The sequence below is a fragment of the Sus scrofa genome, chromosome 18, assembly GCF_000003025.6.
Source record: "Sus scrofa isolate TJ Tabasco breed Duroc chromosome 18, Sscrofa11.1, whole genome shotgun sequence".
NCBI lineage: Eukaryota > Metazoa > Chordata > Mammalia > Artiodactyla > Suidae > Sus > Sus scrofa.
The window spans coordinates 7388157-7403900 of record NC_010460.4 but is presented as its reverse complement, the minus strand read 5'-3'; the positions used below and the strand labels follow the sequence as shown (position 1 = coordinate 7403900).

At 43.6% G+C, this 15744-nt stretch overlaps 1 protein-coding gene across 25 annotated transcripts in view; it reads left to right on the top strand.

Annotated features, from left to right (window-relative positions):
- The window catches only part of EPHB6 (EPH receptor B6), a 73067-nt gene that overhangs the window by 15959 nt on the left and 41364 nt on the right, over window positions 1-15744 (top strand). For 8 of the 25 annotated variants that reach the window (XR_002340347.1, XM_021078888.1, XM_021078878.1 and 5 more), the window contains 3 exons: window positions 8332-8456; window positions 11318-11526; window positions 14397-14556. The exons of 4 other annotated variants lie outside the window; for them this stretch is intronic. The gene's annotated coding sequence lies outside the window, so the exon portion shown is untranslated. Of the gene's footprint in view, window positions 1-5207; window positions 5792-8331; window positions 11527-14396; window positions 14557-15744 lie in introns of those variants that run through there. 13 more of the 25 variants (XM_021078880.1, XM_021078879.1, XM_021078882.1 and 10 more) reach the window with 6 other exon arrangements.

Here is a 15744-nt window from a genome sequence, read left to right as displayed (position 1 = left end):
AGATTCAGTGATTCAAAGTCTGCAGGCCCCAAATCACGTAACTCAGGGATTTTAAACTCTTTCCAGATGCACATCATCCACCCCTGTGACACAGCCTCAGAGGCTGTCTGTGGTGTAAGGGGGTGAGTGCTGACCCCCAGCTAACAAGAGGCACCTGGAACCCCACACCTGGAAAGAGGTCCAGGGCTTTGAACGAAGAGAAGAAAATAGTGTTTGAAGGAGGGTGGCCTTGAATCAAAGGCCAGGAAGTGAAAGAGAAGTGGGTTGGGGCCTTTGAGAAGACAACCAGGGAAGGGATGGTGGGGTCTGAGCCCAAAGCCGGCTGTCAAGCTGTTTATCTCTGTGTGCCATCAATACAAGCAGCAACAGCCATGCACCTGCCTTTGCCTCATCTTGGGGATGCACAACAGGATGCGGTTTGACATTTACCAGGTCCTGTATCTGGGGCGCCTGTGAAAGTCCCTCCCCCCCTCTCCCACCTTCGGTGCTCCGTGAACACCAGTCTGACCACATCCTGCCCCAGCTTCTTCCACGCTGCCCTTTCAACTTGGGCCTTGGGTGAGCACCCTGGTGGTGGAAATAGAACCACAGAAGAGGCGAGGGTCTCTGGAAGGGGAGCCAGGCATCTCGGCTGCACGTGCAGACCACCCCACCCCCCAGCATAACACCCACACCGGCTGGAGGTCACTCCCTAGATCAGAGGCTGCAGGGAGCACCTTGCAGGTGGTGTAGAAGACAAAGCAGCTGCTGTAACTGCTGTGACCCCACTGGGGTCCCTGCTAGCCCCACATCACTCAGGCAACTCCCTCCCCCTCATCTGCTTCTAAACACCCTCCCCCCACCCTCCACACAGAGCCTCCCACTTCCTTCCACTCATCTAGTGAGTGGGTGCTAATGAGTCACAGGAAAGGGAGCCCCAGATAGTCAACAGGCTGAGAAACGGTCAGTCCCCGGATATCTGAGCTGGCGTCTGTGTGCTGTCCCCGCTGGTTTCTCTAAGCATCATCCCTACCACTAAGGCCTATGAGGATGTGTGAAGGGCAAGGTCGATCCCATCTGTCGAGAAGAGGGAGGAATAATGCAAGAGAGGCTAGACAAGCAGAAGGCCTGAATAAGTAGCTAGGAAGCGGGAAGCAACAGGGCAAATTTGCTTTGCCGCAGCTCAGGGAGCCATAGCATCCTCGGCTCAAAGCAGAAACTCCTGCACACAACTAGGAAGTTACCCAAATTTAGTGTCAACCAGCTTCCCATCCTGGGAGTATGCTGAGCTTCCTTCAGCTGCCTGGAGGCTCCCGGGTCTCTTCCTAGACATCCCATGAGTGGCTAAGATCCAGACTTGAAGTTCTGGCCACCAGCATATGGCCCTGGATCTTCCATGTACCAGTGGCCAGGGAATGATAGGAATGGGAACCATTGTCCGGGCACATCTGCAAAGTCAGAGCCAGTAACAGAGTCCTGGAAGGTCTCCTAGAAAAGACATAGCCTCATCTCCCCAAAGGGGTTTGTGAGGTTGATGAGCTCCTGGCAAGAAATAGCATATCTGAGCCGTATCCCCCCTGAAGAGCTGGTTTCTTTTTCTCCTGAGATTAAACACAAATGTAGATTTCTGATTCTAGATGCTATGGAAGCTGTTATGGGAAAAAGATGCTTATTCATGAGTAGAGCAGATATCATGGCGGATAATAACTTTTTTTTTTTTTTTTTTTTAATGGAGGTTTCCAGACTAGGAGTCAAATAGGAGCTGTAGCCTCTGGCCTACACCACAGCCTCAGCAATGCCAGATTCTTAACCCACTGAGTAAGGCCAGGGATCGAACCTGCATCCTCGTGGATACCTGTTGGGTTCATTACTACTGTGCCATGACAGGAACTCCCTGGATAGTAACTTGTTTTGATGAATTCAGATGGCTTTCAAGCCTCTCCTTAATTAGCCTGCCCTTACCTGTCAATGCCTTCCTGTCTATCTATTGCCTTAATGATCAGGACCATTTGCTCACTGCCTTTCTGGAACTTAGAATATTCATGGGGACCTCCTCATTTCTACTCATATTGACTCCTCTGTGGAGAATTGCATTTTCGAATTTAAATACTAGCCTCCGAGTTGTGGCACAGCAGAAACAAATCCAACTAGTGCCCATGAGGATGCTGGTTCGATCCCTGGCCTTGATCAGTGAGTTAAGGATCTGGCGTTGCTGTGGCTGTGGTGGCTACAGCTCCAATTCGACCCCTAGCCTGGGAACCTCCATATGCTGCATCTGCAGCCCTAAAAAGCAAAATACATACATACATACATACATACTAGCCTCCCCAAAACTCAACCTCACCAAAATTCTCTTGCCTTCTTTAGTTTTCCAGAACTTTCCTGAAATTCTTACAGCAGTGAAAATTCTGTTTTAACTCTCCTACCAGCTCCCCTTGAAGAGTCATGATTCCTTGGAACAGAGTTCTGTTTAAGAAGGATTCTGAGAATGTGTAAAGGCCCAACAGAAAAGATTAATATCTAAACAAGCACAACGTACAGGTGTCATGGGTTTGCCATCCAAGTATACTCAGCATTTTAGAAGGTTTACTAGAGTTTACATTTAATTTAAAAAACAAACACACAAGGCTTTCATTTGGGTAAGCTGTAATCCAAATATCTTGTAAACTTAGAGAGGAAAATAATATTTGTTGAAAATTAGACCCTGTAATAGGGCTTTATAACAAAAAGACGATCTCACCAAACACACTTAATCCAACAAGACAAGTTTCACAGGTGAGGAAAATAAGGCCCAGAGAGATTAGATAATTAGCCCAAGGTCACAATGGCTAGTAAATTTAAACTAAAAGACCACGTGCCTTAAAAATATAGAGACAGATCTGAAAAGGAATGGACACATGTATATGTATAACTGATTTACTCTGCTGTACGTCTGAAATTAACACAATTTTGTAAGTCAACTGTATTCCAATAAAATGCTTTAAAATACATATAGAAAGTAAAAGATCAGTGGCTGCCAGTGTTTGTGAAGAAGAAGAAAAAACTAAGTAGATGAAACACAGGGTGTTTGTAGGGCTGTGAAACTAGTCTGCATGACAGTAATGGTTAATACAAGACGTGATATATTTGTCAAATACCACAGAAATGCACAATGCAATGAATAAATTTTAATGTAAACATGGACTTTAGTTACTAATAACATACCCATATTGGTTCAATAATAAATATACCATACCCACGAAAGGTGTTAATAAGAGCAAAGGCTGGGGAAGAAAGGGACATATACGGAAACTTTATCTACTCAATTTTCATCTTACTCTAAAATACCAAAATCTATTAACTGAAAATAACCTGACAGCCCTGTTTCAGGGGAGATCTATTTCTTCTTATGTTCAATAACCAGCTAACATCCACACGTTAGCTTGAGACATTCTTTACTATTAAATAAATGTGAGCCAAACTTGAGTTGTAAATGCATTTTTATTTCTATGGTTGTAGCACTGCTGATTGACTGCGTAAATTTAAATTTTCACACATGGAGGAAAAAATAAACTTAGTGCCTTGATTTTTTTTTCCTGCAATTAAAAAAAAATTGTTTTTAATTGAAGTCTAGGAGTCCCCACTGTGGCACAATGGAATTGGTGGTGTCTCCACAGCTCCAGGATACATGTTCGATCCTGGGCCCCACACAGTGAGTTAAAGGATCTGGTGCTGCCACTACTGTGGAGTAGGTTGCAACTGATCTCTGGCCCGGGAACTCCATATGCCATGCAGCAGCCAAAGAAAAAAATATTGACGTCTAGTTGATTTACAAGGTTATGTTAGTGTCTGGTGTACAGCAGAGTGATCCAGTTATACACACACACACACACACACACACATATATTTTTTATATACACACATATATTTTTTATATACACACATATATATTTTTCATATTCTTTTTTTATAATGGTTTATTATAGGATATTGAATATAGTTCCCTATGCAATACAGTAGGACCTTGTTGTTTATCTACTTTACTACAAAATTTTTTCCCAGGTTGTTTCCTGGATTATCTCTCTTTTTTATTTTTAAAAAGCATAGTTGATTTACAAGGTGGCACCATTTCCTGCTGTACAGCAAAGTGACTCAGTCATAAATATATATACATTTTAATATTATTTTACATCACAGTCTGATCTATTTTATATATAGTAGTTTTTATCTGCTAATCCCAAGTTCCAAGGGCCTTGACTATTTCATGTTGTGACCATGCCCAGCACCATCTTGAGTGTACTTCATTTTTCTTTTTAATCCCTGTGACGGCTCAGAATGTCCAGCACGTAACTGCTTAATATATAGTTGACCTTAAAGTGCAACAGGGACTCTTGAGCCTTATTCAATATTGTCTTGATTGCTTTGTGTCTCTGTCTCAGATTTTCCTCTGCAGATTAAATGATACTGAAAAGAAACAAATGGCTGAATTGTTCCAAAGGAAATAATGCCAGGAACAGAGTATTTTAGGACTTCTTGTGCCCCCTCGTGGAACAGAAGGGACATTAAAAAAGAAAATCTTTTGAGGAATGAGGAGGAGGAGGAGGAGGGAGGGCTCAGGGGCTGGGAGATGAGGAAGGATGCTCAGTTGCCAAGGTAACCACAGTGTCTCTTCCCAGACATCCCCATAAGCCTTTTCCTCACCTACATTTCCATCCAAGTAATTTCTCTTTTTAGGGTTTTACCATTACATATGCCTGCCCTCTTTATCCTGTCTCTTGTATCTCTTGGATCACCATCTGCTTCTCTGCTCCCTCTGTTGCTATAAAGGAAGGAATGAGACACAGTAGAACAGGCATTAAAAAAAATTGAAACCCCCAAACAATAATCAACATTCCTGAGTGCATGTTTCTGATGCTAATAAAACCACACTTGTAGCCCCTACGATAACCATCCACCTTGCCCCCCTCCCTGGCTCAAAACCTCATCCAAGCTTTCACAAGTTGTCCAGTCTCTGCAGAAAGAGCAAAGATGATGAAAATTAACTAGTTAAGTAACTGGTGTTGGTGCATCCTGCCCTTCTCATTGGCAAATGCACAACCTCCATCACCAGGGTACCCATAGGAATGTGAAGGAATAGGGGGTTAGGCAAGGAATAGCACACTCGGAGGGCTGGAGTATGAGAACCTCAGATTAGACTTCCACATATGGTGAACTTGACTGTGTATCTGCCATTCACAGCTTCAACACACATACGTCTTTTTGTTGTTGTTGTTCTTCCTGGGAACTTCACAAAGTTCTTTTGGAGAATCTGGCTGGTTCAGTTGCCCTCACATTGGCTGCCAGTCAGAAACTCAATGACAAACACATCCTCTAGCCAGCCCTTAAGTGAGGGCTCCTGGAGAGGGTGGTGAGAACTTGGGAGAGGGCAGGGTTTTTGCACAGATGTCTGCCCCACCGGACGCAGTGTGAGACTCCAGGCGCAGAGGTAGAAGCCAGAGTTGCTGAGCAGGAGCTTCGTAGAACTCAGGATGAACAGTCCATCCTGGGGCCTGGAGGCGTTGAAGTTCTGGAGCTTTTCAGGATCTTTCTGGTCAACGCCAATGGAGTAGAAGAGCAGCTGAAGGTCCCCCCCGCCGGTGGCCTGCCTGTACCAGTATAGGCTGGGGCTTGATACCCCCTTCACAGTGCACTCCAGGGAGAGGGCGCTGCCCACAAGCTGCACCCTGGTAGCTGGCCATTGATGGATGGTCTGAGCAATGACACCTGTGGGAAGCATGAAAAGCCTTTGAGAAGGAAGAACCCCAGCCCAGGTTGCCCTCCATCCCAAGAGAAGGTAGGATCAAGCCCTTCCATGGCTCAGGCATGGGGCACCATCATGGGGAGCAGACCATGAGGGCCAAGTGGTCAGTGGTCAAGGGGAGACCGAGGGCACACTCCTTCCTAGGGATTTAGGAACCCAAGGCCAGTGTACCAGCCACCAAGACTAAACTCCCGTATTCATTCAACAACTGGAAGGAATGTACCAAAGAGTCAAACCAACACCCGAGGTTCTTCAGAGGGTTGTGGTGAGGGTGAGTTCTGGAGAGGAGGACCCACCTAAGAAAGTTCCCAGGAGAAGGGCGAGGAGATGGCAGGGCATAGTTCCAGCCATGCCGCAGTGCAGCTAGTGTGGTTGACACCTCCTCTCTGAGCAAGAGAGGTGGCCAGGCTCCTCCCACTTGGAGATCCGCCATAGCAGAGTGAGCCACGTATCTCTCAGGCTGGGGAGGAAATGAGGCTTGTCTTTTTTTAAGTATCATCCCCACCCTCCCTGGGAACCGGCTTAACCCTGCACGAGTTATCTCTATTGCAATCCTGCTGAAGGACCTGTATGTAAATATACTTAATAATGACTCATTGATTTACCTGTAAATGAGAGATGGCTATCTGGCGCCCCCTGGAGGCCATCTCTGTAACCGTCAGAGAAACGGATCCTGGTGGGGATGACCAAAGGGGATTTTAGTCTATCTGAAGCTGGAAACCAGCCAAGGGACGTGTCACCTGGGTAGCTGAAAGCGGGATAAAAGCAGATCAGAGATGAAGAGATTTAGGTCTTCAGGGTTGTCACAGCAAAAATAAAGCCCAGCTCTGAGGGAAGGAATCTGCTCTAACAGCCAATCAAGGGAGCAGCATCCTCTTCAATCCCAGCAGACAGGATTTGGGACCTGGACAGGCAGAATCAACGACTCAATTGAAAGCCGGCCTCTGTGGTCCACGTGCCTCTAACGGTCTCATTAGGTCTAATTTGTCCTCTAAATGCAACATGAGATTGAAGAAAATTGAGGCCTTGAAATCAAATCTGGGTTCTATTCATAGCTCTGCTTCTTAAGAACCCTCAGTGAACTCTCATCCCCAACTTTCTCATCTGTAAAATGAAAAGAAGGATTGTAATACCTACAAATGGCTGAAGATGCATTTTTTCCTAGTGCACTTACAAGTGGCTGTTGGTTTTTTGTTGTTGTTGTTGTTGTTGTTGTTGTTGTTTTTTGGACTCCAAGGAAAGCTTGTGCCAGCAGGAAAGGTGTACCATGGGATGGTATGGAGGGTGAGGCTGGAGGATGACAGAGGCACAAAAAGCATTGCCAAGCCATCAATTCATAGTAGCTAAGGATTAGAGTCTGCTGGGCAGCTGGTATAACCTCATCCGGCTCAAACGCGACAGAGGACCCCAAGACGCCAGGAGGACAGCCAATGGGTGCTGTGGAACCTCCCCTCCTCTTTGCCTTTGCCAAGCCCTGAACTTTGAAGGATTTATTTTTCAAAACAATTATTCCATTTGAGTTGGATGTGGTGAAGTGGTTTATGATGAGTGCCTGGAAAAGGGAGCAGTAGAAGTGGCTTAACAGGGAGAATAAGCCTGAAGCAAGTCAAGCCTTTGTGATGCTTTCCCATTTCATCAGGGTCTAATGATGAAAGAGATTTGTTATGCTTGCTGATGCTGCAGTAAGACAATTCAAGGTTAATGTTGGGGTTCTTGCTTCTAACAGAGTTTAGGCTGTAATGCCTGTTTTTTTGTTTGCATTTGAATGCCCCATACTTGTCGGAGAGTGTTCGGGGTTTTGATCCTTTCCAAATGTGATGAATCCATTCATGCCATTAATTTAAATAATGGTAAACCAAGGGGTAAGCATAGTGTACATTTCAGGAACACTTAGAACATATGATGAAAAATAGATATAGCCAACTGTAATTGTTCAAGCTCAGTGTTTATAAACCTGTTCATAGAACCCAATATGCCTCTATACTTGTCAGATTGGAGGGATTGAACCCAAGATGGATAGTGTAAACATGCACACACATAGCCTTTCTTCTTTTCCTTCCCTTTCTGTCCTCCATCTTTGCTCCTAGGATTTGTATTGAGTTAGTCCTGTGTGGGATGCGGTCGAGGGAGGGTGGCAGCAGATACAGGGAGGAGATATATAGACACATGTTCTTGCTCTTGATGGGAACACGTCATGCTCTCATTCGGCTGGCAGCCTTGAGCAAAAGCAGTGTGGATCCTGCAGAGCCCCTGGGAGCTGATGTAACTCATGGGCTGCCTTGGCTCAGCGCCACCACCGAGCAGAGAAAGCAATGTGATCCTCCTCCCTCAGGATGGCACGGCAGATTGGGGAATGACGAGACATAGCAGTCACATCAGAGTAGCCAGCTGGCTCCTGATTCCCTAATCGTTGTCACAACTCAGTAGCTTGAAGCTACTTCCATATGGCTGATGCCATAGAAAAATATCTCCCCGTTCTCCACTCCCATCTGCAATATTGCTTATTCATTCAATTCATTCAAGTCATTCACATGTTGAAATGAGGATGAGGATATGATCCCTCTGCTCTACAGATCTCCAAGAGGGAGGAGCTTTATCTTTGGCCCAAAGGAGGAAGGGTCAGCCAGACAAGCTGAACTGATGGCTGACTGGAGCTATGGAGCCTCTCCCATTGCCCTTGCCCTGGACACTTTCTTAGGTGGGTGCTCTTCTCTCTGGCAAGTCTCTCTCAAACCCTTCAGTTACCGTGTTGGGTTTCCCTCTCTACACTGAATTCTTAAGGGAGCAAGAAAATGTACAGAGGCTAAAAGTATAGAACATAAGTGAAGAAAAGAGAAATATTTGTTTGGGGGAGTGGGAAAATAATGCACTTAGATAGGTTACATTAAAATTCCCTAAAGGTGAAATATCAATGTACGGGGGAGATTTTAAGATGAAGTAACAGGGATTGGATTTACCCTCAAACCCCAAAGAACTAAAATGCACAAAATGTAAGAAATGATGTTTGTTAGCCATTGGACCACAGATGACACAAAATAGTGATCCCTGAGAGAAGTGGAATGGAAGTTGATCCTATAATGGCCCCACCTTACCACCTTGAGAATCATTTCAGGTAGTGCTGGAAAATAGAGCCTGCCTGTCTCTCTGAGTTGAGGAGTTCATAGTTCAAGGAGTGGCTAAAATTCCAGAGCAGAGAGAAGAAAGCTGCAGATTAAAAGAGCTCCAGAAGCCACAGAGGGCTTTCAGCAACTCCTTCATTGTTTTGATGAATACGTTCATGTGAGGAAACTGCCTTCGAGTAGGAAAAGACCAGTGGAAATGATTAAGCAGAACCATCCCTGTGCTGGCTCACACAGTGCTTGGAATAGATGGTGTTTCTACCAGCCAGATGGGAGAGACCTCTTGACGTAGTGAGCATTGAGTAGAATTCTCGGAAGAGTATTCCCTCAGTAGTGGAGGCAAGTTAGCTTTAGGCTAAAGGTGATATTAGACACAACTTACAAAGTTTCAAAGCAAGACTTGGAAATATCAAATTGTTTCCACGGAATTTAACTGTGTCACAAAACAAAGCTAAGAAATTTTTTAAGGGGTGCAACTATCCCAGCACCTAGCAGCATAAAACTCAAATATCTGACATCAAATTTTTAAAAATCAGGAGTTCCCATATGGTGCAATGGAGAGGAATCTGAATAGGAACCATGGGGTTGTGGGTTCAATCCCTGGCCTCACTCAGTGGGTTAAGGATCTGGCATTGCCATGAGCTGTGGTGTAGATCGCAGATGCAGCTCGGATCTGGAGTTGCTGTGGCTGTGGCGTAGGCTGACAGCTGTAGCTCCGATTAGACCCCTAGCCTGGGAACCTCCATATGCTGTGGGTGCGGCCCTAAAATTTTTTAATAAAAATTAGATGTGGAAGAAAAGAGAAAGTACGGTCCACAAAGTGGAGAAAATCCACCCAATAAAAATAGATCAGGAAAGGATACAGATGATGGAATTAGTAGCCAAGGGTATAAAAAGACGTGTTATATACATTCCATGTGCTCAATAAGGTAGAGGAGAGTATGTTAAAAAGAGACATGGAAGACATAACAAAGTCTGAAATACAATTTCTTCAGATGAAGGATACAGTGAGTGTGCTGAAAGATACATTCAATGGGGTTAGCAGCAGATTAGACATCTCAGAATGAAATTAAAGACAGGGCAACAGAAATCATCCAGGATGAAAACAGAAAGAAAAAGACTTTAAAAATGAAGAGTAGGAGTTACTATCATGGCTCAGTGGTTAACGAATCTGACTAGGAACCATGAGGTTGCGGGTTCGATCCCTGGCCTTGCTCAGTGGGTTAAGGATCCAGCATTGCCCTGAGCTGTGGTGTAGGTTGCAGGCACAGCCCGGATCCCACGTTGCTGTGGCTCTGGCGTAGGCCAGCTGCTATAGCTCCAATTCGACCCCTAGCCTGGGAACGTCCATATGCCATGGGAGCGGCCCAAGAAATGGCAAAAAGACAAAAAAAAAAAAAAAAAAAAATGAAGAGTAGTAGTGAGTTGGAGGAGGACATCAGGCAGCCTGAGTTCTATAAAACTGAACAGAAAAGGAATGAATAACTAAGAGCAAAACATATCCAAATTTGATGAAAACTAGGAAGCTACAGATCCAAGAAGCTCAATGAAATCTTAGCACAAGTAACAGAAAGAACACTCTAAGAAGATACATTATCAGTATCTTTTTTTTTTTTTTGGCCACACCCATGGCTCGTGGATGTACAGTGCCAAGGATCGAACCTGTACCAACGGCAGCAACGCAAGCCACAGTAGTGACAGCACCAGACATTTATCTTGCTGAGCCACCAAGGATGAAAAAAAAAAAACTTATAAGCATCTAGAGAATAAAAGTCTAACTAGGCACAAATGAACAGATCCATGAATGACAACAGTCCTCTTATAAAAAACTGCACAGGCGAGAGGCTGGAGACAAATGTCTTTAAAGTGTTGACAAGAAAATAAAAAAACTGTCAACCTTGAATTCCATAACCAGTGAAAATATCTTTCAAAAACTTTGCAGAATAAAGGGTTCCTTGGGCATACAAAAAGTAAAATAAATCATCACCAGGAGATACACACTGTAAGAAATGTTAAAGGATATCTTTCAAGAAAAATGAAAAAAAAAAAAAAGTCCAAATGGAATTGGTAATCCAGCTGGGTGGGAAATAAAGAAGGAAAAAGAAAAACCTTGAACTGACAGAACATTGCAAATCAACAATAATAATAAAAAAATTTTAAATAAAAAAAAACTTAAAAAAAGGAAAAAGCTTGGACCTATAGTTCTGAAAAATTTCATAAATATAAATATTCCCATAATGGTCAAATTCAAGTTACCAACAGTATAATAACCAGCTTATGAAATTTATGAATATGTAATAATTGGGTCTCATGAGCTGCTACATACCAACTACAGAATACTACTGATGGATGATCAATAGTAAACATGTGATAAATATAAAAACACATTTCATTTTTGTTTTTTCAAACTCTTTAAAAATAATGGATCCTTTACTTCCAGCCAAAATGAAGGACAAAATATACAAAACAATGGTTGTGAAGACATTAGACATTGAGCAACGAATGACAGGAAAAAAATGAAGTGAGCTTCATCATTGCCTAAATTAGGACCAGGTGAACTCACTGGTATCATTGATTTGAAGAGCAGGTATGGAGTGCTCATCTGTCAAGCACAGGAGTGGAGAGAATAAGGCAGGGGTTAAAGTACGGGTGAGTAAAGTGTTTTTCTTTTTCTTTTTTTTTTTTTTTTTTTTTTTTTTTGGCTCTACCTGTGGCCAGGGATCTAAGAGTAAAGCCTTTTATCCCCAAATAATTGCATCTGATTATGTTTGCAAGCCAAGAGGAATAATCTGTGAAGAGAGGAAAATTGAAGATGCTAAAGGGAAAAGTTATTTGAGAAACAAGGGAAGCTGTCACTCAGCATGTTACAAACACGACCAGTATCCATGAAGACAAGGGTTCGATCCCTGGCCTTGATCAGTGGGTTAAGGATCCGGGTGTTGCAGTGATCTGTGATGTAGGTTGAAGACATGGCTTGGATCTCATGTTGTGTGGCTGTGGCGTAGGCTGGCAACTGCAGCTCCAATTCAACACCTAGGCTGGGAACTTCCATATGCCACTGGTGCAGCCCTGAAAGAAAAAAAAAAAAAAAAAAAAAAAGGAAAGAAAGAAAAAAAAGAAAAAAGCATATGATGGAATTCCTGTTGTGGCTCATAGGGTTAAGAACCCGACATAGTGTCCATGAGGATGTGAGTTTGATCCCTGGCCTCTCTCGATGGGTTAAGGATCGTGAGTTGCCACAAGCTGCCACATAGGTCGAAGATGCATCTTGGATCATGTGTTGCCCTGGCTGTGGTGTAGACCTCAGCTGCAGCTCAGATTTGACCCCTAGCCCGGGAACTTCCATATGCTGCAGGTGCAGCCTTAAACAAACAAAAAAAATGCACATAACATTTTGCTCAACAATTAACTTCAAAGAAAAAATTTCATAAAAATACATGTACATAGAGGAAGAAAATTTTGCCTGGATTTATGCGATAGTGTTGTTTATAAATGGTAATATGTAGGAAAGATGTAAATGCCCATCAATAAAGGAATGGACAAATAAGAGTTCCCTTGTGGTGCAGAGGGTTAGGGATCCAGAGTTGTCACTGCTGAGGCTCTGGTCACTGCTGTGGTGTGGGTTTGATCCCTGGCTCAGGAACTTCAGCAGGCCATGGGCGCAGCCAAACAAAAAAAGAATGGACACATAAGTATCCATAACATAATTCCATGCATCAGTATTGAATGAAATCGAGTAGTATGCGGTACCATGGAAATCCTCCCAAGATACCCTGTTAGTAAAAAAAAGCAAGCTGCCAAATAATATGTGTAAATCAATATGATTTATATCAAAACACATTCACAGCCCCATATGCAAAGCAGTTTATGAGTATGTATGTGTTACACACACACACACACTCATTCATTTTTTCATCTAGTGGTAATTAGGTGCCCGTTATGCATTCCCACATAGCTTATTTTGGTGAGGGATGTAAATATAGAGAGAGAAAAAGGGCTGGAAAATGCACATTGGGTTGATAATAACGGTTATTTATGAGAAATAAAGCAGGGGAGGGAAGCATCAAGAGAGCCTTTGTATGATCGGCAGTGTTGTATTTTTGAGATAAATGTATTTGTATCATGTGTATGGAGTACCATCAACTGAGCCTGACTCTCCCTCCACTTAGTTTGAGCAGGTAGCTAAGTGAATTTCGGTCATTAGCCTCGAACCCCATCTTCTTTTCTTCAGTTCCTAGTAAACAGCCTATTGAGAAGGACATCAATAAAAGTGCCTGAGTAGTTCAGACAGACGGAAAGTGAGGAGGCAGAGTGGCAGATGGATACGTGAAAGACAGAGAAGGAACAGCATGAGGGAATGAGTATGGGTCTGCAGAGGATGCTAAGCTGTAGATTTCAGGAGGGCTGTGGACATAAGGCAAAGACTTCAAATAAGGAGGAGCAGGGAAGGGTGGTAAAAATGATCCAAAGTACGGTGGGTCCTACCCCGCCCCCGCCGTGGCTCCTCTTATGATGCTGGATTGGGGGAGCTTTCAGCGGGATAAAAAGTAGAAGGAGCAGTATCGAAGTGGGGGTGGGGGAGTTTAGTAGGACAAGGATGTCAATCGAGGAAAAAGTTGAGAAAAAATTAAAGAGTAGGTATGACAGAGCAGATACTGTATAATGTGAACAGCAATGAGGATGGGACCAGGTGCTACCAATGGAATGGCTAACACGAACCCAGTCCAAGCAGCCAGGGAGAAAGGACAGCACCCTGAGCTCCGAGTGTAGTTAATTTGGGTAATGGAGGCACTTGGGCAGGTGGCAAAAATGAGTCGGGGAAAGTCAGAATGAGAACCGGAATGTCTGCTTGCCATCACTCCCAGAGCAAGTGCCTCAAAGCAGGAAAATCAAGGTCAAGAGAGGAGAGGCCAATGACCACACACCCACACATGCACACACATATGCATACATGCACACTTTCTTTCATACACACGCCATAAGATTCCAAATGCAAGATCTGTAATGAGTCACATCAATAGCAACCTTTATTTGACCTGTCAGGTATGTTTATTCTTGACAGCACTACTAAGAGCGGTGAGGATGTGAGAAATCTTCATTTATATCTCCCTTTAAAATCTTGCTGTGCTCTGTTCAAAGGTATGCACTTGATTATAATTGTGTCATTGTTTACTGTGGGAAGTTGAGACCGAAACAGGTTGGAAAAATTTTAGGAAAGAGAAGAGTTGTTTAAAAAAAAAAAAAAAAAAAAAAAAAAAAAAAAAAAAAAAAAAAAGATGTCTTAGGAGAAAGCAGCAAACTTCACTTGCCACTTGAAAATAAAGGACAAAGAAATTCCCAAAAGAAGTTTATCAAAGTAGTGGACTAAAGAGACATAAGAAATAGGCTACCTCTTCTAACAGATAATGTGTTGTATTTGCTGTGTCCGGGTGCAATCGATTTGTTTTCACATCTTCTCATCCTTAAACTAAAGCCCCCACCATCCTGACAGGTGCTTTGACTTGTTCTCTTTAACAAAGGAAGGTACTGAGGCTTGGGGAAACTAAGTCACGTGGCCCAGGTCGAACTCCATGGGCGGCATCTGGACTCCATCTAGGGCTGACCGACCTCCAAACTCCTGTGTTTAATCGTCCACACAGCTCACAGAGCGAGAGACTCACACTGCTGCTGTGCAGAGAGGTATGGCATTTCCCCCAATAGTTACTGGCGCTTACACCCTCCCTAGGTGCCGTTCTTAGCGTTGAAATATTTAACAACTTAATCCAAGACCCTATGCTGCTAGGCGCCCCCCTCTCTGCAGATAAGAAAGCCCTGGGCCAGATGAATTCGATAATTCTGCCCACGCTCCCAAGATTAGCAAGTAGATGAGCCAAGAGACCAAGCCAGGCAGCCTGGCTCTGGAGCTCTCCGTGGCGGTGGGATGCCGAGACAGGGTAAGTGACTGATTTTGCTTCCCCTGTGGATAGGGAAACAAAAAGCTAGGTTTGGAAGCAAGAGATGAAATATGTTTTTAATTTTCCTCCTCACAAGAGTGTTGAGGAGATAAAAGAAAAACAAAATTGCATTTTCTGTTAACATATACATTTGCCGTCTAAGGATTTCAGGTATTTGAAAGCCAATGGGGATTTCACAGACTTTGCAAAGTTCAGGATTCCCAAATGAGTCCATGAACTGAGGGCCTCTAACCAAAGCCAGACGTACTCAAAGGAGAAGTTGTGATAGCATCAGGGAATATGAGAAAAAGAAGGAAAATCAAAAATTGAATTAAAGTAAAAATAATACTAATAATTATTATAATAAACATTTATTACTTACTCTGTGCCAAATATTGTTGTAGATAACATGCTCCCCTGGGCTGGCTGGTTAATAAATGCCCTTAAAACCTCTTCTAGAGCATAGAATCAGCAGTGCATGGATAAAAGATCAGATTAAATGACCAATAATATCTCTGTAAAGGCAGTTCGTTTAAAAATGTACTGAGGAAATTGGAATTCCCCTTGTGGTACAGCAGCAACAAATCTGACTGGTATCCATGAGGATGCGGGTTAGATTCCTGGCCTTGTTCAGTGGGTTGGGGATCTGGTGTAGCCAGTGAGTTGCAGTGTAGGTCGCAGACATGGCTCAGATTCAGCGTTGCTGTGGCTGTGGCTGTGGTGCAGGCCAGCGGCAACAGCTCAGATTCGACCCCTAGCCTGGGAACTTCCATATGCCTCGGGTGTGGCCTTAAAAAGCAAAAAGCAAAAAATTTTCTAAGAAAATACAGGGAAAAAAAAAAGGAGTTCCCAACGTGGTGCAGTGGTTGGTGAATCTGACTAGGAACCATGAGGTTGCGGGTTCGATCACTGCCCTTGCTCAGTGGGTTGACGA